The sequence below is a fragment of the Melanotaenia boesemani genome, chromosome 18 (genome assembly GCF_017639745.1).
Source record: "Melanotaenia boesemani isolate fMelBoe1 chromosome 18, fMelBoe1.pri, whole genome shotgun sequence".
Taxonomy (NCBI): domain Eukaryota; kingdom Metazoa; phylum Chordata; class Actinopteri; order Atheriniformes; family Melanotaeniidae; genus Melanotaenia; species Melanotaenia boesemani.
This window is the reverse complement of record NC_055699.1, coordinates 21918134-21942593: the sequence shown is the minus strand read 5'-3', so window position 1 is coordinate 21942593 and position 24460 is coordinate 21918134. Positions and strand designations below refer to the sequence as shown.

The 24460-nt window shown below is 42.6% G+C and overlaps 1 protein-coding gene and 1 long non-coding RNA gene across 2 annotated transcripts in view; both read left to right on the top strand.

Moving 5' to 3' along the window:
* The window catches only part of LOC121628724 (NACHT, LRR and PYD domains-containing protein 12-like), a 2607341-nt gene that overhangs the window by 2150219 nt on the left and 432662 nt on the right, over positions 1-24460 (top strand). The window lies entirely within an intron of this gene.
* LOC121628791 lies at positions 1906-19543 on the top strand. Its single transcript, XR_006008266.1, has 3 exons — positions 1906-1916; positions 17379-17384; positions 19477-19543. It is a non-coding gene; the product is annotated as an uncharacterized LOC121628791 (long non-coding RNA).

Here is a 24460-nt window from a genome sequence, read left to right as displayed (position 1 = left end):
ATTTGAAGAACTTTTGTCAAAGTACCAAATCACAGAGAATGGACCTGTAAAGAGAAACCTGGGAGACAGGATGAAGATTTTCCAAAATGAACTGACATTGAATTATTTCAGAGAACACAAGATCCCCATTTGGTCCCAGTGGGCTTTGGACCGGGCAACTGGATATGTGGACCTGTCTCTGACCGAGAGGTTTTGTGTTCTGGAGGCAGTGCTAAAAGTTACCCTGGAGGGTGATCCTGATTTTGAGGATTTTCTTATAACTGGACAAGACAAAAAGATTGAATTCCTCCTCAGTTTACAAGATCAACTACATGTTGCTAATCCGACTCTGGCCAGGAAGGTTTTAATCAATGTTCTTAATATGACTTCACAGCTGCCCCAGGCAAGTAAGGAGATCCTCAGTCAGATACTGTTCAACAACATCTGGACACCAAAAGAAATCAAACTTTTCATTGGAATGATCTTGGACATGGATCAGGAAAAAGTGACACTGATCCTCCTCAAAGTGTGCACCTATAGGTTGAGCTGCCTCCTGGTCCTCTCTGCACTGAATGACAAAGATCCCATCAAGTTTATTCAAGGCTGCATATCCGATGAGATGGACAAAAATGTTGACACCATCTTGAGTGAAATGCAGGACAAGAACTATCCAGACGATATTCTGTCACAACTGGAAGATATTCTGCAATTTATTGAAAAGGAGCTGCCCAAATATAGAAGTGTGGACATAGATGCAAAAATGATTGAGGAATGGAAAAGAAAGATAGTTTCACTTGATTTTGCCAGGCCTAACCCTGACACTCTGAAGAATGTCCTGATTGTGCTGTCCATAGCTGTGAAGAAATGCACCACATTCGTCACTTCAAGCGGTGAACAAGTACAAGGCTACTTCCCCAGACTGACTCAGCTTGCCTCGTTGCTTTTACTACTGCTGCCACAGGTCCAGGATAAAAGAGGTTGTCTCTTAGAAATCGGAACTGGAGAAGGAAAGACTTGCATTTTAGCCATGTTTGCCACAATCCAAGCAATGCGAGGTACAGCAGTGGACATTGTGACGAGTTCTCCTATACTTGCAATTCGTGATCAAGAAGAATGGAGAAAACTATATGACATGTTTGGTGTGACATCATCTACTGTGCCCCCACAACATCAAGATCAAAGCTCCTTTGAGAATCAGGACAAGCTGCTTGAAGAGGCATACAGGAAGCAGGTAGTTTATAGTACTGTCAGCACCTTTGCAGCAGATATACTGAGGCAAGAGTTTGAGAAGAAAACTACTCGAGGGAAGAGGAAGTTTGAGTGTGTGATAGTGGATGAAGTGGACTACATGACGCTGGACAGTGGAGTTCAAGTGACCTTCCTGTCACACCAAGCCAACAGCTTGAGGCATGTGGAACAAGTCCTAGCAAGCATCTGGACCATGGTGTCCGCCTGCCGTCCAGTAGAGATGCTCGAAACAGGGGAGTTCCACTGGGTAACCAGAATCCAGCACTTTCACAAGGCAGTGAAACAAGCTGTGATCGGTTCGGAATCAGAGGACTTTTCAGAAAACGACATACTGCTGCTCGGTGCAGAGCTGGGGTTTTATTCACAGGAGGACGTGGATAAACTGAATGAAGCAGTGAGTGAAACACATCCAGAGAATGACAACTATGAAAACATCATGGGCAAGGTTGGACCTGGAGAGCAGTATGAGCTGCTAACTGAACTTGAGACAAAAATTGATTTGGTCATAGATTGTTATTCACTCATCAACAACAAGGCCAAACTGTACGGGAAGGAAAGCTCAAGCAGAGATCCTGATATCAGCATGCTTCTCCTGCAGAATGGACGAGCCTGTGAAATCATGTCTATGAAATCACTCATTGAGGAAACTGTTGAAAAATTAAGGTCTAGAATTAAATACTCTAGAGAATGTGCTCTAAACTCAATTAAGGAAACTGAGAGGTTTATTGTGATTCCGTCTTTCTTGAAAGATTACATTGAGAATCAGTTGTCAGTTTTTGCTGAGAATGCATTGAAAGCCATCACAATGACACCAGGGAGAGAGTACATGATTGACAAGGCACCTGAAGCTGACACTGCTGGTTTCAGTGGTTCTCAGAGTCATCAGTATGATGCCATAGTTCCAGTAGACTTTCAGGCCAGTGGAGTCCTGGAGAAAAACAAACGCTGGGGTGATGGACTGCAACAGTTTTTTGAGATGAAGCATCAGCTGGCAATTTCACAGTTGTCCAATGTCACAAATTACATGTCAAATGTCCACTTCTTTAAAAGGTACCTCAAAGGGAAAGGCATTTTTGGTGTCTCTGGAACAGTCGGAGGGGAAGCTGAAGCAGCATTTCTAGAACGACATTACAAAACAGCGACTTTTGTCATTCCAGCTCACCGTCATAAAAAGCTTGTAGAGCTGCCAGCAGTTCAGGTGAGTGGAGGAAATCCTGAGTGGATCAAACTGATCTGTGAGACTGCGTGGAAAGCTGCCGATAGGGGACAGGTTGTCTTGATCATCTGTGAGGACGTCAAGACTGCAGATGAGTTGAATACAAAAATGCATGGGCAACAAAGATGGCCTGATCAGATCACCATGTACACAATCAGTGCAAAGCACAACATTGAAAAACAGATGTTCAGCCAGGGAAACATCATCATTGCTACCAACCTCGGAGGCCGTGGGACAGACATACATGTTCAGCAGGAAGTAAACAAGTGTGGAGGCCTCTTTGTTCTTCTAACATACTTCCCTGGAAATCAACGTGTGGAGAGACAGGTCTTTGGGCGCACTGCCCGGAAAGGAAACCCAGGTATGGTGCAAATGATTCTCAACCAGGACCATCTTGCATCAGCATATCAAGGCCACTCAGTGGAAACCATGAGGCAGCTCAGAGAGGAGTATGAGGTCAGCCGTTTAGATGGCATGGAGAGAAATGAGCTGTTGGAAATTGAAATGAAGGAAAGTTTGTTCTCCTTATTTTGTGAATTTCTCTGTGACTTTGACAAGAATTACTCACAAGATGAGAAGAGTGACCTCACACAAATGAGGCTAAAAGATTGTCTAAAGTTTTTTAAGAACCATCATAAAAAGTTTGACTATCAGCCTGCACTCAATGCTTTGAAAGAATCATGGGCTTTGTGGCTCACCCTCCATGAAGAGCACATCAGCAAACATGACAACATCACCACGCTTCGAGAAGACCTCACTAAAGACTTAAAGAAGACTGCTGAGGACCTCCTGCAGGGAAAAAGCAACAATTTCAATGACTACATCGAACAGGGAAAAAGCAGAACTGACATGCATCGCACAAACAAAAATGAAAGTGACTATGGAGCTTTGTCTTATTGGAAGAGTGCTGCAGAGCGTGATCCTTTCTACAGTGCTGTGGCACTTTATAACCAAGCATACATCATTATAAACCTGCGAAAGAGTAACTACTTAACTGAGGCTAAGAAGCTACTGGTGGACGCTAAGACTGCAGTGGATGTGTATCTCTCAGAATCAACCAACACAATGGCATTTTGTAATTTGTCAGTGACAAAAGACTTCACACCCCACCACAAAGACAGCAACCTGCAGGCCCGAATGGAAGCCAGAATGGCTATCTTCAAATCTTGGAAAGGGTACATTGAAAATGCCCTGAAAACTCTCCAACAGATTGAAAATAGCAAAAATGAGGCAATAACAGAGGAGTCCAGTGTCTACAGTCTTTCAAGAGACGAAGATCCAATCACCACTAAGGAGCTGATGGTGCTCAGTGAGTTCGGCCTCTGCATCGTGTTTGAAGTGAAAAAGAAACCTAAATTCTCCCTCGATGCTTTTCTTTGTTTTTGTCTTGGTGTTCTCCAAGTAACAGCAGGAATTCTTGTTTGTACTCTGTCATCTGGTAGTGCCATTCACTTTGGACTTGAACTGATCGGTGAAGGCATATCTGACATGATCCATGGGATTAAAGGCATGAAACAAGGAAGCTTTGACTGGGCCCAGTGGGCAATCTGCAAAGCTATCAGCATTGGAGTGTCTCTGGTGTTTGGTGGATTGAACAAAGTAAAGAAAGCTTACAAGGGGACAAAACACCTCATCACCATGGGTACTGTGGTTAAGAGCTGCTCTTTCATCATAGTGAAACAGAGTTGTAAACATACAGTGATGCACGCTGTTCAGGAACTGAGGAAGCAAGGATGTGACTCTGCTCCCAAATATGTTAATGACAAAGGCCTTACAAGTTTTTTCCAAAAAGTTCTGAAGATGGCTTTTGAGACCAAGGTGCTTTCATTGACAAGAGCAAATATTGATCTGGATAAGTTTCTGACTGACCTCGTTTGTTCAGGAACACCAAAGGCTGCCACAGAACAGGACAATGGAGACTTCAAAATTGACAAAGGATGTGAGAATAAAATTAGTCAGTCAGTAGATTTGATGACAAAAACAATTATTCCCGACCTCATGTTAGACTGTACCAAAGGTAATAAAGTTCTTGGTATACTTTCAGAAGTCTGTGGTGTGGTAACACAACATGAGTTAATAATGGGTTCTGAATCTGCTCACTATATCGAACACTGTGCACAAATACTGGAATCTGTTCCCACAAAGGACATCATCAACAAAACCTTTGTTCCTCAGTTGTTGCAGACCATCAATAATAATCTACCACAAGAAAAGTATGACCAGGATGGAAGACACCGATTATCAGATGTAAAACGTCTGAAAGATGAACTCATGAAAAAGATTGCAGAAAGTTGTTTAGACTCATTTGTTGAGGCTTGCTCCAGGCATATGACCAGGCTTGTGACCAAAGCATGCATGAGTAAAATAAACAGTGCTGCTGGTAGTGCTGTCAGCAATATACTTAGCAGGAATGACACACAAAGTTTCTTTAATAACCAGCTGTATATGCAGCACATAAACCAGGCCATCCAAGATCCATGTATGTGTCTATCAGAGGCCGACAAGAAGGACCTAAACTGTTACATCAAAGAAATCTGTGATGTTGACCACCCTGCTACAGCTTTGGACATCTGTGTTCTCACTCAAAGTGACTTTCTTCAAGGCAAGGGCATAAAACTGATAGTGGTGGACAAACATGGGAACAAGCTTTCAGAGGATTATTATCCAGGGAAAGACAGCTCTGCAGATGACATCGTGCTCCAGCTGACGAGATTTCCAGACATTCCACAGCAGTGAGTAACAATAATAGAAATTAAAGCTGCAAGCAGCGATGAAGGCCCTCGCACCTCTGGCGCCGCTCCGGCCTATTGCACCGCCCCACCAGCCGGCAACCTCCCTCCCCAAGCAAGCTCGCTCTGGCTGGCAGCCGTACGCTCACTCGTCCCCATGCTTTCTGCCTTGGGTGGTCAATGTATCCCTCTGAGGATCACCTGGTACTTCAATCGTCCCAGTAATGATATCAGAAGTGTTCATGAGCATGTTCTCACCAATTGTGTGAAACAAATACAAAAAAAAGCATGGTTTTAAGATCTGCAGATATCAACATGGCCAGTAGGTGGCGCTATAGTGTTTGATCATGTATTAACATGTTGAGGTTGGGACTTTATTGACAACTGCCAAATATCACGTCCTTTGGTCAACCGAGTCCAGAGTTATAGCCACTTCCTGCTTGATGGCGAGGTACCGAAACCTCACAGGCAGTCATTTTAATCATGATGGTGTAAGGAGATCGTGATATTTTCAATGATGAGGTCTCCAAGAATGATATTGATGAGTTTGAGTACGATTTTAAAGCTGTCAATGGTAAAACATGTGGTACTTCCTGTTTCCAGGGGGCGGGGCTATGGCGTTAACAACATCTGGACGTGTAGATGTGGTCAGCATGGAAATGACATCATACGTAGCCATTTTGGTCAAGATAGGTTGTTTTATATGTAAGTTATATCAGTTTCGTCTCTCATGGCGAGATATCAAAGTTTGAGGCCACGCCCCCGCCATGCCCTTTCTCCTTTGAGAAAGTTTTGCATAACTTTTGATAACACATGCCTCTGGAAACTTCAGTGTGATTTTGAGGTAAATATGATAAAATCTGTAGGAGGAGTTCGTTCAAATGCAATGGCAATAAATAGGCAAAAATGACCCTAAAAATGACACTCTTTTCAAAATGGCCGACTTCCTGTTGAAATCAGCCTAAAGGTATAATGGACAGTTTTGCACAGTCTGGCATGGTCAATCAATGTGGTGACTTTCATGCATGTCGGTCCACGTAGGGGGCGATGCTGGTTGATTAAAATATTGTAGGGGGCGCTAGAGAGCTGTATGACAAGAATTGAAATATTTGTCAATTTGGCTCAGTTCCACGTCTGACTACGATCCTTTCTACGGAGTTTGGTGGAGATCGATGGTACACCGGGTGAGTTACAAGTACTTCCTATGTGGTGGCGTCGGACCAATATTCGCCATGGTTACGTTTGGCGAAGGAACTTGAGATTTTTATTGCTGTATCATGAAAGGGTTTGACCTGTTGTGAAGCACTTTCAAGTGTCTGGGGTTCATGCCTGAGGAGAAGGACCCCGGCATCTGAAAAAAAGCACTTCCTGTCGAAAGTGGGCGGGGCTTAGGGCTAGACCGGAAGTGGTCATATGGGTCTGTTCGGGATCGGACCATGATTAAACCATATGAGTTTGATGGTGATTGGGTGAAAAATGAGGGAGTTATACTGATTTATGATGTCATGGCGTCTTATCGAAGTTCGCCATGGCGCCACGGTCTTGCTTTGCAGCTTAGAGCAACAGTCTTCACCGGATATCATCCCCAACTTGTTTTCAGGTGTCTGATGCAGTTTGACCCCGGTTGTGTTCAAAACGTCAGAGAAGTGGGTCTTCGAGTAAAAAACATGACTTCCTGTCGCCAGGGGGCGTGGCCTATTCATAATTCAATAATGACCACGTAGATGTGTTGAGGATGGGACTAGTATCATACGAGGCCATTTTGGGTCAGAAAAGTTGTTTTATGTGGGAGTTATATCAATTTCGTCTTTCATGGCGAGACATCAAACTTTGAGGCCACGCCCCCTGTACGCCCTTACTCCTTTGAGAAAGTTTTGGATAACTTTTGATCACACATGCCTTCTGAACATCCTGAGCCATTTTGGTGTCAATACGATAATATCTCTAGGAGGAGTTCGTTCAAATGCGAGGTCAGTAAAACGCCAAAATGGCGACTTTGACCCAAAATGGCCGACTTCCTGTTTTATTTAGACCTATACTATAATTTCTTTTTTGTTCCCCCCACCATGTGGAACATGTGTGCAAAGTTTCATAGAGATTGCTAACTTGCAATGGAGGGGCATCACAAATAGGTGGCGCTCTGGTTCAGTTTTGCCTGAACAGTCCCGAGCAGCCCAAATTATTAAATTTTTCGCATTCCAATGGGGGGGTAGGCAAAATTTGGTGAGTTTTCGAGCATGTTCAGGCCCCCAAAAATGCGATTCATTGTGCGAAATAAAAATAATAATAAACGCTTGCATTACAATAGGCCTTCGCACCGCCTTCGGTGCTCGGGCCTAATTAAAGCTGCAAGCAGCGATGAAGGCCCTCGCACCTCTGGCGCCGCTCTGGCCTATTGCACCGCCCCCTCGGCCTGCAACCTCCCTCCCCAAGCAAGCTCGCTCTGGCTGGCAGTCGTACGCTCAGTCGTCCCCATGTTTCTGCCTCGTGTGGTCATTGTCTCTCTCTGACCATCATCTCATACATCAATGGGCCTAATAATGACATCAGAAGTGGTCATGACCTTGTTCTGACCAATAGTGTGAAACAAATCCAAACACAATCATGCTTTTAAGATCTGCAGATATCAACATGGCCAGTAGGTGGAGCTATAGTGTTTGATCTTGTACTAACATGTTGAGGTTCGGACTTTAATGACAACTGCCAAGTATCACGTCATTGGGTCAACCGAGTCCAGAGTTATAGCCACTTCCTGTTTGATGGCGAGGGACAGAAACCTCACAGGCAGCCATTTTATTCATGATGGTGTAAGCAGTTTGTTATATTGTGAGTCATGTGTTCATCAAGGATAATATTGATGAGTTTGAGTAGGTGTGTAGGGTTTTCAATCGGATAAAAGGGGTACTTCCTGTTTCCAGGGGGCGGGGCTATGGCGTTGAAAACATCAGGACATGAAGAGGCTTTTTGGTTTGTACTGGCATGTTATATAAATATGCCACATTTCATGAATGTCAGTCAAAGCAGTGGTTGGAGCTGATAGAATAAATAATTATAGGGGGCGCTATAGAGCCACATAACCAGCATATGTCTATTTAAATCAGTTCCAGGCCTGACCACTGTCCTTCCTGCCGAGTTTGGTGGAGATCGGGAGTACTATGGGTCAGTTGCAAATACTTCCTGTTTCATGGCGATGAACGCCATTCGCCATGGTTTTGCTTGAGGAAGGAACTTGAGGATTGTTTTCGGTAGTATCACGAAAGAGTTTGACCTGATCTGAAGCACTTTTGAGTGTGTGGAGTTCATTCCTGAGGAGAGGGACCCCAGTGTCTGAAAAAGACACTTCCTGTTGAAAGTGGGCGGGGCTTAGACCAAGACCAGAAGTAGTTCAATGTATCTGTTCAGGAACAGACCCTGAGTAATTACTGTGAGTGTGATGGTGATTGGATGAAAATTGAGGGATTTATACTGATTAATGATGTCATGGCGTTTTATCCAAGTTTGTCATGGCGCCACCATGTGGCCATGCATCGTTGAGCAATGTCCAGGTGACAACATCTGGACATGTAGATGTGGTCAGCATGGAAATGACATCAAACGGGGCCATTTTGGTCAAGATAGGTTGGTTTATATGTAAGTTATGTCAGTTTCGTCTGTCATGGCGAGATATCAAAGTTTGAGGCCACGCCCCCGCCATGCCCTTTCTCCTTTGAGAAAGTTTTGCATAACTTTTGATCACACATGCCTCTGGAAGCTTCAGAGTGTTTTTGAGGTAAATATGATCAAATCTGTAGGAGGAGTTCGTTCAAATGCAGTGGTAAGAAAGCCGCAAAAATGACCCTGAAAATGACAGGTTTTACAAAATGGCCGACTTCCTGTTGAAATTAGCAAAAAGGTGTAATGGACAGTTTTGTGCATCCTGGCATAGTAAATCAATGTGGTGAATTTCATGCATGTCGGTCCACGTAGGGGGCGAGGCTGGTTGATCAAAATATTGTAGGGGGCGCTATAGAGCCACTATGTCACTATTCCAGCATATGTCAATTTGGCTCAGTTCCACGTCTGAATACGATCCTTCCTGCCGAGTTTGGTGGAGATCGATGATACACCGGGTGAGTTACAAGTACTTCCTGTATGATGGCGTCGGACCAAGATTCGCCATGGTTACGTTTGGCGAAGGAACTTGAGATTTTTATTGTAGTATCATGAAAGGGTTTGACCTGTTGTGAAGCACTTTCAAGTGTCTGGGGTTCATGCCTGAGGAGAAGGACCACGACAACTGCAAAAAAGCACTTCCTGTTGAAAGTGGGCGGGGCTTAGGGCTAGACCGGAAGTGGTCATATGGGTGTGTTCGGGACCGGACCATGACTAAGCCCTGTGAGTTTGATGGTGATTGGGTGAAAAATGAGGGAGTTATAGTGATTGATGATGTCATGGCGTCTTATCGAAGTTCGCCATGGCGCCACGGTCTTGCTTTGCAGTGTAGAGCAACAGTCTTCACCGGATATCATCCCCAACTTGTTTTCAGGTGTCTGATGCAGTTTGACCCCGGTTGTGTTCAAAACGTCAGAGAAGTGGGTCTTCGAGTAAAAAACATGACTTCCTGTTGCCAGGGGGCGTGGCCTATTCATAATCCAATAATGACCACATAGATGTGTTGAGGATGGGAGTAGTATCATACGAGGCCATTTTGGGTCAGAAAAGTTGTTTTATGTGGGAGTTATATCAATTTTGTCTTTCATGGCGAGACATCTAACTTTGAGGCCACGCCCCCTGTACACCCTTACTCCTTTGAGAAAGTTTTGCATAACTTTTGATCACACATGCCTTCTGAACATCCTGACCTATTTTGGTGTCAATACGATAATATCTCTAGGAGGAGTTCGTTCAAATGCGAGGTCAGTAAAACGCCAAAATGGCGACTTTGACCCAAAATGGCCGACTTCCTGTTTTATTTAGACCTATACTATAATTTCTTTTTTTGTTCCCCCCACCATGTGGAACATGTGTACAAAGTTTCATGAAGATTGCTAACTTGCAATGGAGGGGCATCACAAATAGGTGGCGCTCTGGTTCAGTTTTGCCTGAACAGTCCCGAGCACCCCAAATTATTAAATTTTTCGCATTCCAATGGGGGGGTACGCAAAATTTGGTGAGTTTTGGAGCATGTTCAGGCCCCCAAAAATGCAATTCAATGTGCGAAATAAAAATAATAATAATAAGAATAAACGCTTGCATTACAATAGGCCTTCGCACCGCCTTCGGTGCTCGGGCCTAAATATAATCAGGGATTAGGCAAGGAACTGGCCAAAGACATGGCTTGACATGAGTGGAAATGCATTTTCGCACCTCTGGGATTTTAGGAGGCAAAACTTGGAAAATATTTCAAGAACCTCAGCAAAAACAGCTTGTGTCATTCTGGCTAACTGTCATAAAAAGCTTGAAGAGCTGGATGCAGGTCAGGTTAGTGAAGGAAAACCTGAGTGGATAAAGCTACATGGAAGGCTGCCTCAAACTTTACTTTTTCTGCTCACTTTGATGTCTTGTTCAGTTTGTTATGTCTAAAAGGAGTGTAGAGACACATGAGAGAGACCCATGTTCCTGCAGCCGTGTCTCAGAGAAACACATGATACTGCATTCTCTGTATGTCCTTGTTAGCACTTTGAGCTAATCCATTTCGTTAGCTGGTGACCTCACTCTTCCCATCAGGATATTAGGAAGAAATGGTTTTAATTTATCCAGTTTTCTCTCTGTGTTGCTCCTGAACAGCATCCTTGTTACCTCTTTGGAAAAGATAAAAATGAATCAAACTTGTCAGCCTGGCTTGACTTGATTGAGGTTCAGAATGGATTTTTTTATTATTTTTTTAACAAAGGTTTTTTGTAGGATGTTGAATAGATGCTGAAGACCAGAAAAGCATTCATCATGTGTGTGAATGCTGGTTAAATGGTTGAAGAGATGGCTTGAAAGAGTCAAGAAATAGAACTGCTGCATGTCTGAGGAATTCATTACTTGTTCTCATTGAAAGGTGTAAATGATGGAGGAGGAGGCAAGTTTGACAAGCAGGCCGAGAGGATAGGCTGGATGGGCTGTCCAAGCCTGAACTCAGTAGAGAGCTCAGTGGCATCATTAACCTGTTGTGAGGTAACTGAGCTGGGAGGTGGTAGAGTGGAGGCAATCACTGTGGAAAGATTAGTGGGAGACAGGATTTACAGCATTGTAAGTTTGGGGAATATGGAACCAGCTAATGTCACAGTGGATCAAGATCAAGCTGGTATAACAGTGTTTTGAGGCTTGATTAGAGTCACGATGAGAGCCAGAAGATGAATGGACAATTGATGAGTACTTTTCTTCATTTTTAGTTTAAGTTCAGTCTAGATTTGCTGTTTCCTCCCTGTTATCCTCAAACCACAGACAATGATACACTCATCTCTGACAAGGAGTGTTTCACACTAAATTACATACTTGAAAGTCACAACAGAAGGATGAAGATGGTAGAAAACCAGAACCAAATCCCTGTGACCTTGTTAACAAACACTATCCATCATCTGTTCAGTAAATGTCAGGAGCTGAATGCTTCTTCTTTATTTGAAATTCTGAAATAATCTACATGTCTTTTCTTATCTGAAATATCCCTTTACTTTAGAAAGAAAATAATCAGTTCAGCAGAAACAAAATGGGTCGGTGATGATCAGACCCCATACAGAGGACATTTTGAACTCCTGAGACCAGATGGATCTGTCGTCCCAGTATATTCAGAGGGTCAGAACTGCCTGTACCATGCTGTTGCCCAGGCAACCAGTAGAAATACAGATGATCTGAAACAGATGGCGGTGAACCTTCGGAATAAAGTCAAAGATTTTGTGAGTTTTGTTTATATGCACTTATAGACTCTTATAATTATGTGTTCATGTCATTAATGCTCCCAAATTATAAAAAAAAAAACAAAAACAAAACATGTCACCACAATTATGCTGATGACACACAAATCTATATAACTGTCTCACCATGGGCCTTATTTATCAAACCGGCGTAGGAACAAAAACCGGCTTACGCCAAATATAGTCAACTTTTGGGATTTATAAAAACCAAACTTCACGGTAAAATGTTCCCACCTCCACGCCAACTCTGACCCAGGCGTACACACAGAATATGGTAAAACAGGAAACAGCGACACGAAAGGTACAGAATAAAATCAAGGAAATGATTTGAAATGTGAGACATTTGTGCACAATCCACTATTATCTTTCACACCACATGTTAGATATTAAAGCTATTTGCAGAAATGAATAAAGACGTACATTCGATATTAATTCTCCTAAGATCGTGCTATAAAGTACATCCAGCTAAATAAGGTGGACAGTCTGCTGCCAGCATGTAGCAGTCAGTGTGAAAAGTAGCTTTGGTCATTCATTCCAGCAGAGCAGGACACAGACTGGAGGATGGAGGTCTAGAATTGGTGCAATGCTAATGAAACACACACAAGAGGTGGATGTACTTTTATTTTTTTATTCTACACAATAAATTCATTTTACACAATGCTCTTTATTTCCTGCAACTCCTTGGCCACATTGTTAATAGCAGTGATTGTGTCCCTCTGCACCGCCCACCCAGCTGGAGCACCCAGCAACTAGAAAGAAATATTTAACACTAAATAAACTGCTACCAATCTCAGATGTATCTGTATATATTTATTTTATAAATTAAAACAAATGACTAAACTACTGGCATCATTACTGTTATTTAGCAGACACTTTTCTCCAAAGTGTTTCACCACTCTGGGATTTGAACTTCAGTCTCCCGCATGGCAGACTGATGCCCTTCCGACTGAGATATCCAGTCACACATCCCAGTGCCTCTGGCGTATCTTGCCTTCTGACACTGCAATGACAGCATCTGCCACCTGCTGCTAATCTAGTGCCCACACCGTGCCCACCAATTAAACATTTTTACGTTTGTTAACGTGGTCCATCAGGATCTCTGTCTCACACCCCGAAAAGTTCCACTTTTTCCCTCCCGAGCCATCATGCAAATGATGTGATGAATATGTATCATAGGGCATCCACCTGACCATTTATAACCACCATGTGGGCGTGGGAAGGCGAGGAGCCTGCGCAGCACCCATTCCTCATTAAGAAGAACAAACTACGTTCATACACGTCAGTCTCCAAAAGTCTCCAATACTACCAGAAAAGGTCACTAGATTTGTCGCTAGTCGCTTTAAAAAAACAAAAAAAAGGGTCGCTAAGTTGGCAACACTCACACACCGTGTTGGTGTGTGAGTGCACCCCCTTGAGGTGAGACAGAGTACTGTTTGCCTCACCTGCTGACTTTTCTCTGCACTTTATTGTACGAGAAACATGGACATTTATCTCACAAATACATTAAAGACATTACACAGACTGTAGAGAGTCATGGTGTATAACAAATATTTCTGTAAAGTTCATATTGGCGATATGCTGAGGAACAGAAAGGGGCGTCATGCAGCCCAGTTTGTATTGGATCGCTCAGTCAGAGGTGAGGCAAAGCTTGCCTGTACCTCCACCGGGGTTTCTGTCCTGTATTTGATCAGGAAACACTCAAATTTGGCAACTTTTACCAAATAAACTGTCAAAAGCATGTTAGAGTCATACTGAAAATGTATTTTTAACACAGATCAGTGGAAAATATTAAAATATATTTTGTTATTTTTCTTTATCATGACACATCTAAAGGAAAACAGAATTAACAGTTTATTATTATTATTATTATTGTTGTTGTTGTTGAAGCTTCTAAAACACCAAATGTTTTGTCTTATTGCCACTCAGCTCCAACAAAACCTGCACAGATTTGCAGAAGTCTTGAAGCTGCAGAGAGGATATGAAGAAACATACAAGTCTCATAGTAAATATTACATCGCTGGAGGAGGAAGGAAAGAATGTGATAAGATCAAAGAACTATATAAACAGATGTTGAACCAGGTCCAGATTAGTAATCCAAAGCTTTACCGTCTCATTAACACCTACAACATCGGATTGGTTGGAACATATGAAGAGTAAGTTACTTTAACTTGAGCTGCATTTTATCTGTTTAATCCTACAGCTACAGATGAAGGTAAACCACATTTTTCCAGACAACATACTTCATTAAATTATCATAATTATTTTAAGATTGCAATTTGATTTTAAACAAATTAAATAATCATAATGTCATTATTATTCATTATTATTTTATTTTGTCTCTTATCAAGTGTAATAGGTGTCCGGAGGGAAAATAAATCCACAAACAACAACAATAAAAAAAAGGGGAGCTCTCCTGTGAATGCAGACCACTGTCCACCTGCAGATGCCTATAGGAAGGTTCTTAAAAAGTTAAAAAGAAAAGGACAAGTAGAGTCCTTTAAAAACGAGCATCAAGAACTTTATCAAATGATAACAGATTCTACAAAACAGCTGACCAGAGAGGTTCTGACCCACCATCACCAGATAGGCCTGACCTATGGCCGCCGCCCAGAGGCTCGTAAAGTCAGGTGAGTCTTCTCTTCATGTATGAGCCCAACTTAAATGTCCTTTCTGTACATTCTCAAGTTTCTTTTCTTCTCTTTTACAGGAAAAAGCTTGCTAACGTTCTAGTTAGTGGAGATAAAGTTAAACTGATAAAGATGTCACTGATTGCGGCCAATCCGGAGATGTCACAGTGTCTCAGACGTGATGCAGGTACGTAAAAACATATCTCAACTTCCTGCATACAATGCTCTTTAAAGTCATTTCTAACCAGTAGGTTCATGAATCAACAATGATTACACACTGATTAACTCACATAAAAATAAATGACAAACGCACATATATCCAAAATGTGATCACCTGGTGCTGAACAAAAACTAGTACAAGTCTTTAAAACAACATAAAGTCCTGCTACTAGAGGAAATGCCCCCAAGATTATATAATAAAATACTACCTGATGATGTTGTGTGCACAAATGCTCCTCATCAGACAAACAGAACAACTAGTGACGTCTACTAGAAACACAGCAGCTTCTTTTCCCCTTTTCTTAATTACAATCTCTAACTTAAAACGATTTTTTTTATTGGGGATGGTGTAACAATAAGATAAAAAACATTGTCTAAATTAAAGGAAATCAAAAGAAAAAATACTTATTCCACATCCCACCACCCAAAGTCATATTTCCTCCTTCTGTAGAAGCTCCAGCTGCAGTATTTTGTGTGCATGCTGTCTTTTAAATCCCCTTCTTCGCTTTCTTGGCGATGGTAAAACGGCTCATGTGCTCCTGCTGCATGTGCATGTTTCTGCAGTTTTGTGAATAATAATCTAACAAAATTTACAAATTTGCTTGGTTATAAGCCGCTCTTGTTTATCTTCTCCTCCCGAGTCAATCACTGTGCGCCGGCTCGCAGATGAAACATTTAGTTTGTGTTGTGTGTCTTTTGCTGGCGGCTGTAGTTTCAAGATGGCAGACTGTCATGGTGCTGCCCTACCGGCTTACTCGTCAAATGCATGAACAAATCTAAAATTCTTCACTTACAAGAATGTGTCAGATCATTAGCAGAGGTCATAGTACACCATTGATAACACATATATACACACAGACATCGATTCTGGTCATTAAACGACAGAAAATGTTACATAATGTCCCTTTAAAACTCTGCGTAACAGACTCGTTTGATGGCACAGTGACATCTATTAGATGCACTTCTAGTGCTGTTCTGAAGCTGAGAAAATGCACTACACAACTATTTCTTCCTTTCTTCCTTACAGCTAAGTTTTACTTTACAGCACCGTGTCTCACAGAAGCATAAGGATATCAACACGTTGATCATTTTAAACATGTTACATGGCTGATTCTGCTAAGGAAGGCAAGAGGACATTATGAGAGGAAAAGAGGAAAAGAAAGAGAGAAAATGACAGTAAGAGATAAGACAAGAGTTAACGTTGGACTGATCTTTACTGACTGGATGTGAGTCATTGTAGTTAATCTGGAATATCTAGACCAAGTATTAAGTATGTCCATCCCAGTGTAGGCCTCCCTGAGGTGCTGGATTTCCCCCCTAACAAACTCTCTCATTCACATTTGTAGCATCCCTCTCAAACTTCTTATTTCTGGCAGTCATTATTTCTTAAACCAACTTAATTTGAAGTGTTCAAATTGATAAAAAAGTTTATTTAATGTACTCTGGTCTGTCAGTTCAACGGAACATTTTTACTAAAATTCCATTCTGGGCTTAACTGAGATGTGTGTTGATTACTGGGTTGTCATGTGACCTATTTGGACATGTACTGTACTTGTAGGAGATGTTTCTACATGTTCTGTTCTGGGTGTTTTTATGAAGAGCGTTTGTGTCAAAACGTCACAATGAGGTTGTAATCTAATAGTGTTTATTCTAGTTTCTTTTTTTTAGCTCACCACATCAGCATCAGATACTTACAAAGCACTTAAACCGAACATAAAATCATTACACCGACTTGACCAGAGCTTACTGAATGTTGTCTTCCTCTGGATGTGACCACCGTTTCAGCTTTAGAAATCATTCATCAACCATCATCTATGATTTATCTGTTATTTACGAATCATCCAGCATTAGTAAACATGCTCATACGTTCACCGCCTGTCAAATGTTTATCTCTACATAAAGAATGGTGAATTAAAATTCTTTGTTTTCTGAAAATGTGAACTCCACAGGACTCAACCGACAGAACAACAGACTGGATTTTTTATTTGGAGAAGATATCAGACTGTACCACAGCATCGGAGACCAACTGCTGGTGGAGGGATACTCAGCATCAGGACTTCTAAACAACAATGAGAGAGAAAAGCTCCTGGAGTGGCTGAAAACAAATCAACTATACTCGTTTGGAGAAGAGTACCATGAACTACTGGAAGCCATATGCTCTGAAGAGACCAGATCTGAAGAGATAAACTCTCCACATGTCAAAAAAATAAAAAAATAAAACAAAAGATGTAACTTCATACATGTGTGATTACTGTGCTGAGTTTTATTTCCGACTCGGAGTTTTTCTGATTCCGATTCCCCGTTTTTGTACAGATTTCCTGTCTGTGTTCATCTGAAGCTGTCAGTGTGGGTAATGTCTTTCTTCTGAAGAATTTAAGTTGGATTTGCTGTGATGAGATTTTCTTGACAGAAGCTTGAAGTGTTTTTTCTGCCGTATTAAACAAACATATTGTCTGGATTTTCTCTCTCCACACTGACCAAGTCAAAGGTCCGTGATGCTGACAAACTTCTCTCCTGCTAGAAAACCCTGATGTGAACTAAAAACACTCTTTTACATTTTAGACATTTTAGACTTTTATCTGTATCTGAATATGAATGTTGATTTCTGGTGAATAATGTTTACAGATCAGCTCAAACCTCGAAATTATCATCCTTCATGAACATTTTCCTTACTTGACAATAACTTTGAAACATTATATTTAAATGGATTATGATGTGTTTGGTCTCAAAGCTGAAAAATTATTTCTGGAGAGGAACATGACTGCCCCCTACTGGTCTACTATAAGAAGATCAACATCTTTGCATTTAAAGAGTTTTAACTTTTGCTTCATCCAAATTATTGAAGTTCATTTAAGCTTTACTCACAATATTTACTACTGCTTAGCTGGTTTAGATGAGCTACTTTATATTATCCAAAAGAAATGATGCATTTAATAATGTCTGTTCTGTTAAATTCAATTTTAAACACTTAAATCCATAATAATCTGTTCTTTATTAAAAATAACTACTTTGAATAAATCTTGGCATTGTGTTTTCTATTCAGTACAGATACTGATGTGAAATGTAGAATAATTTGATAAATATTGGCTTTCAAATATATTCATGTTAGATGTATAAAGATTTGAGCTTATCTTCATGTATGACATTTAGTCAAGCTGGAAGTTAAAGCAGCTGCATGAACTTCAGATCAAACAGCTTTGTTAAATAATTCCATTAATTAAAATAATTCCCTCAACTAAAGAAAGTGAAGTTAGAGGTTAATGATCTCTACTTACTCTGATTTTCTTCTCTTCTTCCGTTGTTATCTCCACCAAGGCAGAGCCGGAGGTCATGTGTTCTGTGGAGCTGGTTTGTCTGTCTGTTAGCAACATAACTCAAAAAGTTATGGACAGATTTTGATTAAAGTTTCAGGAAATCTCAGACATGGAATAAGAAACAAGTGATTAGATTTTGGGGTTGTCCAGATCATGCCTGGATCCAGGAATTTTTTGATGATGAGGAGATAGTAGTGCCAAAATTATACCTAACTCATAAATAATTCCCAATAAGGCCAGAAAAACATTTACCATGGCTTGGTGGAGGTCTGCTCTCTCTGAGTGGTTCATTTTTCACATATTTCCCAAGCGATCTTCAAAAGTGAAAGTCTGGGGCCATTAAAGACAAATTAAGGCATCATAAATCAATCTATCTATCTATCTATCTATCTTATCTTATCAACTTATTGTTACAGTAACAATGGTTTAACCCAGCGTTTCCCAAAGTTTCTTTCTGGGGAAATCACAAAGACAATTTGTGCATTAACAAAACATTTCTGATATTTTATTGTTAGTTAAGGATCAACTTAACAGAACTGTTTAAAAATGACAGACATTTGATAAATCACATCTTTGTTTATTCACCTGTTGTTGACAACAATAAGTAAAATGTAGTGAAGTGAAATAAGAGTTGACAGGGCATCTCATTGTTTTCATATTCTAATCATTACACTTTACACAGTTTATACTTAATGAGTGTTACGTCCTCACCAGTCCAGGGGAGGAGGACGGAACACAGAAAGAGTCGACCACTGGATAAAATCAAAACAATACAATTTATTTGTCAAACACTAGTAACAGAATCGGGTTCCAGAAACAAATAAAGGTTACCCAAGTGTCGACATAAAGCAAAGAAAAACAAACAATCAAATAACAATTAGTAAACAAACTGAAAGTGTCCCTCAAAAGGGTTAGCTTTAGCTCTTAACACTATAAAACAAGATAATTTAAACAATAAACGAACACAAAATGTCCCAAACAACGGGTACCAGCTCCTCAGCGGTAAATACAAAACAAACCAAAAGTATAATCAAAACAGAAAGGCCCTTAGCACTCAACCAGGGACGCTACTTCAGCCAAACGAAATTAATTAAATTGTCCAACACCAAAATGCAGAATTCCTTTACACTAGGAATGAAGTCTCTCCCAAATCACCAAACACACAAACTGTCACACAGTCCAGTTTGTTGGCAAAGCTGCGTACAAAGGTCCACAGCCCGCCCCGATCTTTGGAGGCGGTGACGCTTTATATGGCGACGTCCTCAGGGATTGGCTGGTTTCCCCGGAAGGACGTCGTCTGATGGCCAATCCTAGACGGGAGGTGGGAGGTCGATCCGTCAATCATAATAACTCCAGCTGCAGCCCCTCAGGTGTGATTTGTTCCTTGGCAGCAGAGCTGTCAGCCGTAACACTCCCCCCCTCAAGACATGACCTCTGGGACATGTCAAATCTTTTCCCCACAAGGAACTGTACACAAAAGGACAGATTAAGTATACTCACACATAGTCATTCACACACATAGTCATTCATATACTCTTGATAAAGCATCAGCCACAACGTTGTCCACTCCCTTCTTGTGGCAAACGTCCAACTGATACTCTTGCAGCATTAGAGCCCAACGCATGAGCCTCTGGTTGTGGTTATACATACGGGACAGGAATGTTAAAGGATTATGATCAGTGAATACCTGAATAGGCACAGGGGAAGATCCCAAATATGCCTCGAAGTGCTGCAGAGCCAAAACCAGGGACAGGGCCTCCTTCTCGATGGTGGAATAGCGGAGTTGGTGCCTGTTGAACTTTTTCGAATAGTAGCAGACGGGGTGATCAATCCCATCTTGTCCAACCTGTAGGAGCACGGCGCCTGCTCCTACAGCGCTGGCATCGATCTCCAGTTTGAATGGTCTGTGTAAATCTGGAGCGCTCAACACGGGGGCGTGTACCAACAACGCTTTTACGCTTTCAAAAGCGTGCTGACATTCAGGAGTCCATTCATACTTGGTCTTGGGACTTATCAGCGAAGTTAACGGATGCACAATGGTTGCATAATTTTTGCAAAAGGACCGATAGTATCCCGTCAGTCCCAGAAACCGACGCAAAGCTTTTCTGGTCTGCGGGGCAGGAAACTCATTCATCGCTGTTACTTTAGCAGCGATGGGACGCACAACTCCATTCCCCACCACTTTTCCTAAATAGACCACCGTAGCCTTACCAAACTCACATTTAGCCAAATTCAAAGTTAGGTTGGCTTCGGCCAACACCGCAAAAACCCGCGCCAACACATCTAAGTGCTCCTGCCAAGTGTCGGTGTGGATCACAACATCATCTAAGTAAGCGCTACAGTTTGGGATGTCTCGGAACAACATGTCTACTAAGCGTTGGAAGGTGGCCGGGGCATTGCACATTCCAAATGCCATGACAGTGTATTGAAGGAAATGATCGGGGGTCACAAAAGCAGAAATTTCCGCTGCCCTATCTGTAAGGGGTACCTGCCAGTACCCTTTTAACAAGTCTAATTTGCTCACATACTTTGCAGTACCAATCGCGTCTACACAGTCATCTACACGCGGCAAGGGGTACGCATCAGGGACTGTTTTGGCGTTCACCTTTCTGTAATCAGTGATAAATCTGGGAGATCCATCCGGTTTAATTTCCACTAAGCAGGGTGAACTCCACGCACTACGACTTCTTGTTGCTAATCCGTTGTCAAGTAAATACTGAGCCTCACTTTTCATCATGGCTCTCTTGGTAGGATTTGTTCTGTATGGATGTTGTTTTATAGGGCGCGCATCCTCAACGTTTATATCGTGCTTCAGAATATGGGTTTGTGTCGGAACGTCATTGAATAAACAGAGATTCTGAGATACTAAAGACAAAATGTCCTCTCGTTCAGTGGTCTCTAGATGCTGTAGGTTATCTGGTAATGCTTTCAACATCTCGGAGTTTGGCAGTCGTGGTTTCATAAGTGTGTCTATGCGGGTGGACAGATCCGGTTCGGACACCTCAGCGTCTGGCTACAACAAGAGCTATTTCATGCAGAGGTGGAACGGCGTCACGGTCCACATATGCTTTCAACATATTAATGTGACAAACCCGAGTTTTCCGTTTTCTTTCGGGTGTAGCGATCACGTAGTCAGTATCACTGAGACGGCCCTGCACCGTATATGGGCCCGAAAATCGTGCGGACAAGGCAGTACTGCTTAAAGGCAACAGTGCTAAAACCTTGTCTCCTAACTGAAACTTTCTTTCCACCGCCTTTTTATCAAAGTTTCGCTTCATCTTGGCCTGCGAAACTTTCAGATTATCTTCGGCGAATTTTCGTGCGCGTAATAATCTTTCTCGAACCTTTGAAACAAAATACAGTACATTCCTCGGCGGAGATCTCGGTTCAGTCAACAACCCTTCTTTCAAAATCTTTAAAGGTCCTCTAAGTTTATGGCCGAATACAAGCTCCGCAGGGCTAAATCCTAAGGATTCCTGCGTGGCTTGACGTGCAGCGAACAAGGCATACGGAAGTCCTTCATCCCACTGGTTCACTTCTGTACAACAGTATTTACGTAGCATAGCCTTTACAGTCTGATGCCATCGCTCTAGCGCACCCTGGCTCTCAGGATGGTACGCACTGGAGGTAATCTGCTTAATACCTAAATCCTGCAACACATGCTGGAATATGGCAGACTTAAAGTTCGTTCCTTGGTCTGTTTGAATTACACGAGGGAGACCAAAAGAAGAGAAAAACTTAACTAAAGCTCTGGTTATCGTTTTGGCTGTGATGCTTCGTAACGGAATCGCTTCCGGGTAACGGGTGGCAGTGCACATTAAAGTTAACATAAATTTGTGTCCAGTTCGAGTTCTTGGCAGAGGCCCCACACAGTCTATGATTAATTTCTCGAAAGGTTCACCTATAGCGGGTATAGGATGCAAAGGAGCTGGTGGAACTACCTGATTGGGTTTTCCGGTCATCTGGCATACATGGCAACTATTTACGTATTTTACAATGTCAGCTTTTAGCAGAGGCCAATGGAAATGCTTCAGTACACCGTCATACGTTTTGGTAATGCCCAGATGTCCCGACCACAGATCATCATGAGCTAGTTTTAACACCGACTCACGATACGCAGTTGGCAAAACAACCTGATTTACAATATTCCAATCCTCTCCTGGTATCACGACAGGACACCACTTCCGCATCAAAATACCACCTTCTAAATAAAATGAGCCCATCCGAGCTTCCGCTCTGTCAGCACTTACCACTTTATCGAAGCATTGACGCAAGGTGGGATCCTCCCTCTGTGCGATCATCAGCTGATCTCGTGTAAGCGGAAGCGGAGACTCCGGGGGAAACCCCAGGGGTCCCTGATCTTTTACGTCAGGTCTCCCGGTTTCTCCCTTCACGGAGTTCCGTTCCTCTCCATCTGCAAAAGTTGACAGAAAACTATCAGAGAGATCCACCTCAGTGCTATGCAACATGGGTTTCTTTTTGTGTGCTTTTGTTTGGGAACGCGTTGCCATGCGCGTTACCGCCGCAGTTGGGGGAGCGCTGTTCCCGGGCGGAACATGTAGTACTTCCAGCACTGGGACTACATGTCCGCCGGCAATATCATTCCCCAATAGCACAGTGACATGCTTTATCGGGAGTTCCGCACAAATCGCCATAGGGAACATTCCCTCAACAGCACCAGCTCTTAAATGCACATTGTGCACAGCTCGAGGAGAGTAACCCATTTCTACTCCTCGTAGCATCACATCATAGCCAGTCGATGAAATCTCAGAAAAAGGTAAAGCATTCGACAGGATAAGAGTTTGTGAGGCACCAGTGTCTCTTAAAATAGACACTTCCCTCTCATCCTCAGCTTTTCCTGTCAGGGATATCTTTCCTGTAATTACAAAAGGTCTGAAACACGGATCAACAGATCCGTTAGTATCTTTTGATACGGAGTTAGTCACTTTGACAAACCCCACTCCTTTTTGTGAGCTGCCATTCTGTTCCTTCTGTTTAAGCTTTTGGCAGTTCGCAATATAATGACCCGGTCTATGGCAATAGAAACACACTCGTTCCTCGTTTTTCTTGGAGCAAACCTCGAAGGACCTTTTAACAGGTGTCCTTTCGTTGAACTGAAACACAACTTTATGCGTCAGCACATATTCATCTGACAGCGTAGCAGCCTTAGCCACCGTTTCTACTCTGTGTTCATTTAAATGGACCACAAGTCCTTCTGGTAACCGATTTTTGAATTCCTCCACTAAAATCAGTTCTCTTAATTTTTCAAAGGAATTAACACCACACGCTGTACACCATCTATCAAAGAGAATAGTCTTTTCACGGGCATATTCTCCAAAAGTTTGGGAGGCTTCCTTCCTGTGTGTCCGGAATTTCTGTCTGTATGCCTCAGGGACTAAAGCATAAGCATTTAGAACCGCGGCTTTTACCACATCATAATCTTGGCTTGCCGCAAGAGGGAGCGCTGCTACAACCTCTTGGGCTTTGCCTGTTAAGCGGCATTGTACCAATAAAGGCCAGCAATCTCTTGGCCAGTTTAACACATGCGCAATGCGCTCGAAAGCCGGAAAATAACAGTCCACCTCTGATTCCCTAAACATTGGCACCAAAGAAATGGATTTGGATATGTCAAACGGGGCCGCGGGACGCTGTGAGCCTCCCGGCACCCCAGAGGTTCCTGGTGTTTTTGGGTCTGCTTGGGGGCTCAGCTCAAGTTGCCGCAAGCGTACCGCTGTGTCGGCTTCTATTTCCAGCTTGCGAACATCGAGCTGAAATTGCCGCTGCTGGGCCTTCTCTTGAGCCTCAAACTGAAGTTTCGCCAACTTCAGCTTCAATCGGGCTTCAACCGATGAGGCTCCGGTACCGCTGTCAGATACCGGAGGGTCAACCCGAGGAAGGGTAAAACTGCCCTTTTCCTCAGAAGCCTCAGACTGTGCTTCCGCCCCATCGTCGTCTGCTTCCACGCAGCCCGACGGCCCCGCCACCACGGGTTCTTCAGCAGCATTAGCGTCAGCCACAGCTGATCCTGTAAGCACCCCTCTTTCCAGCAGCCCGGCCAGAACCACCGCTCTCAACTCCTTTTTCTTAAACTGCCGCCGCCACGGGATATCAAAGTGGTCTGCTATCACCGTCAGATCATCCTTACGACAGGCATCAACCTGATCCTGGGTCGGTTCTTCCAGAAACCGCTCCAGATCAAAGGCAGCCATTTTTAAAGGCATGTCGCCACTCAATTCCAAGTTTTAACAGC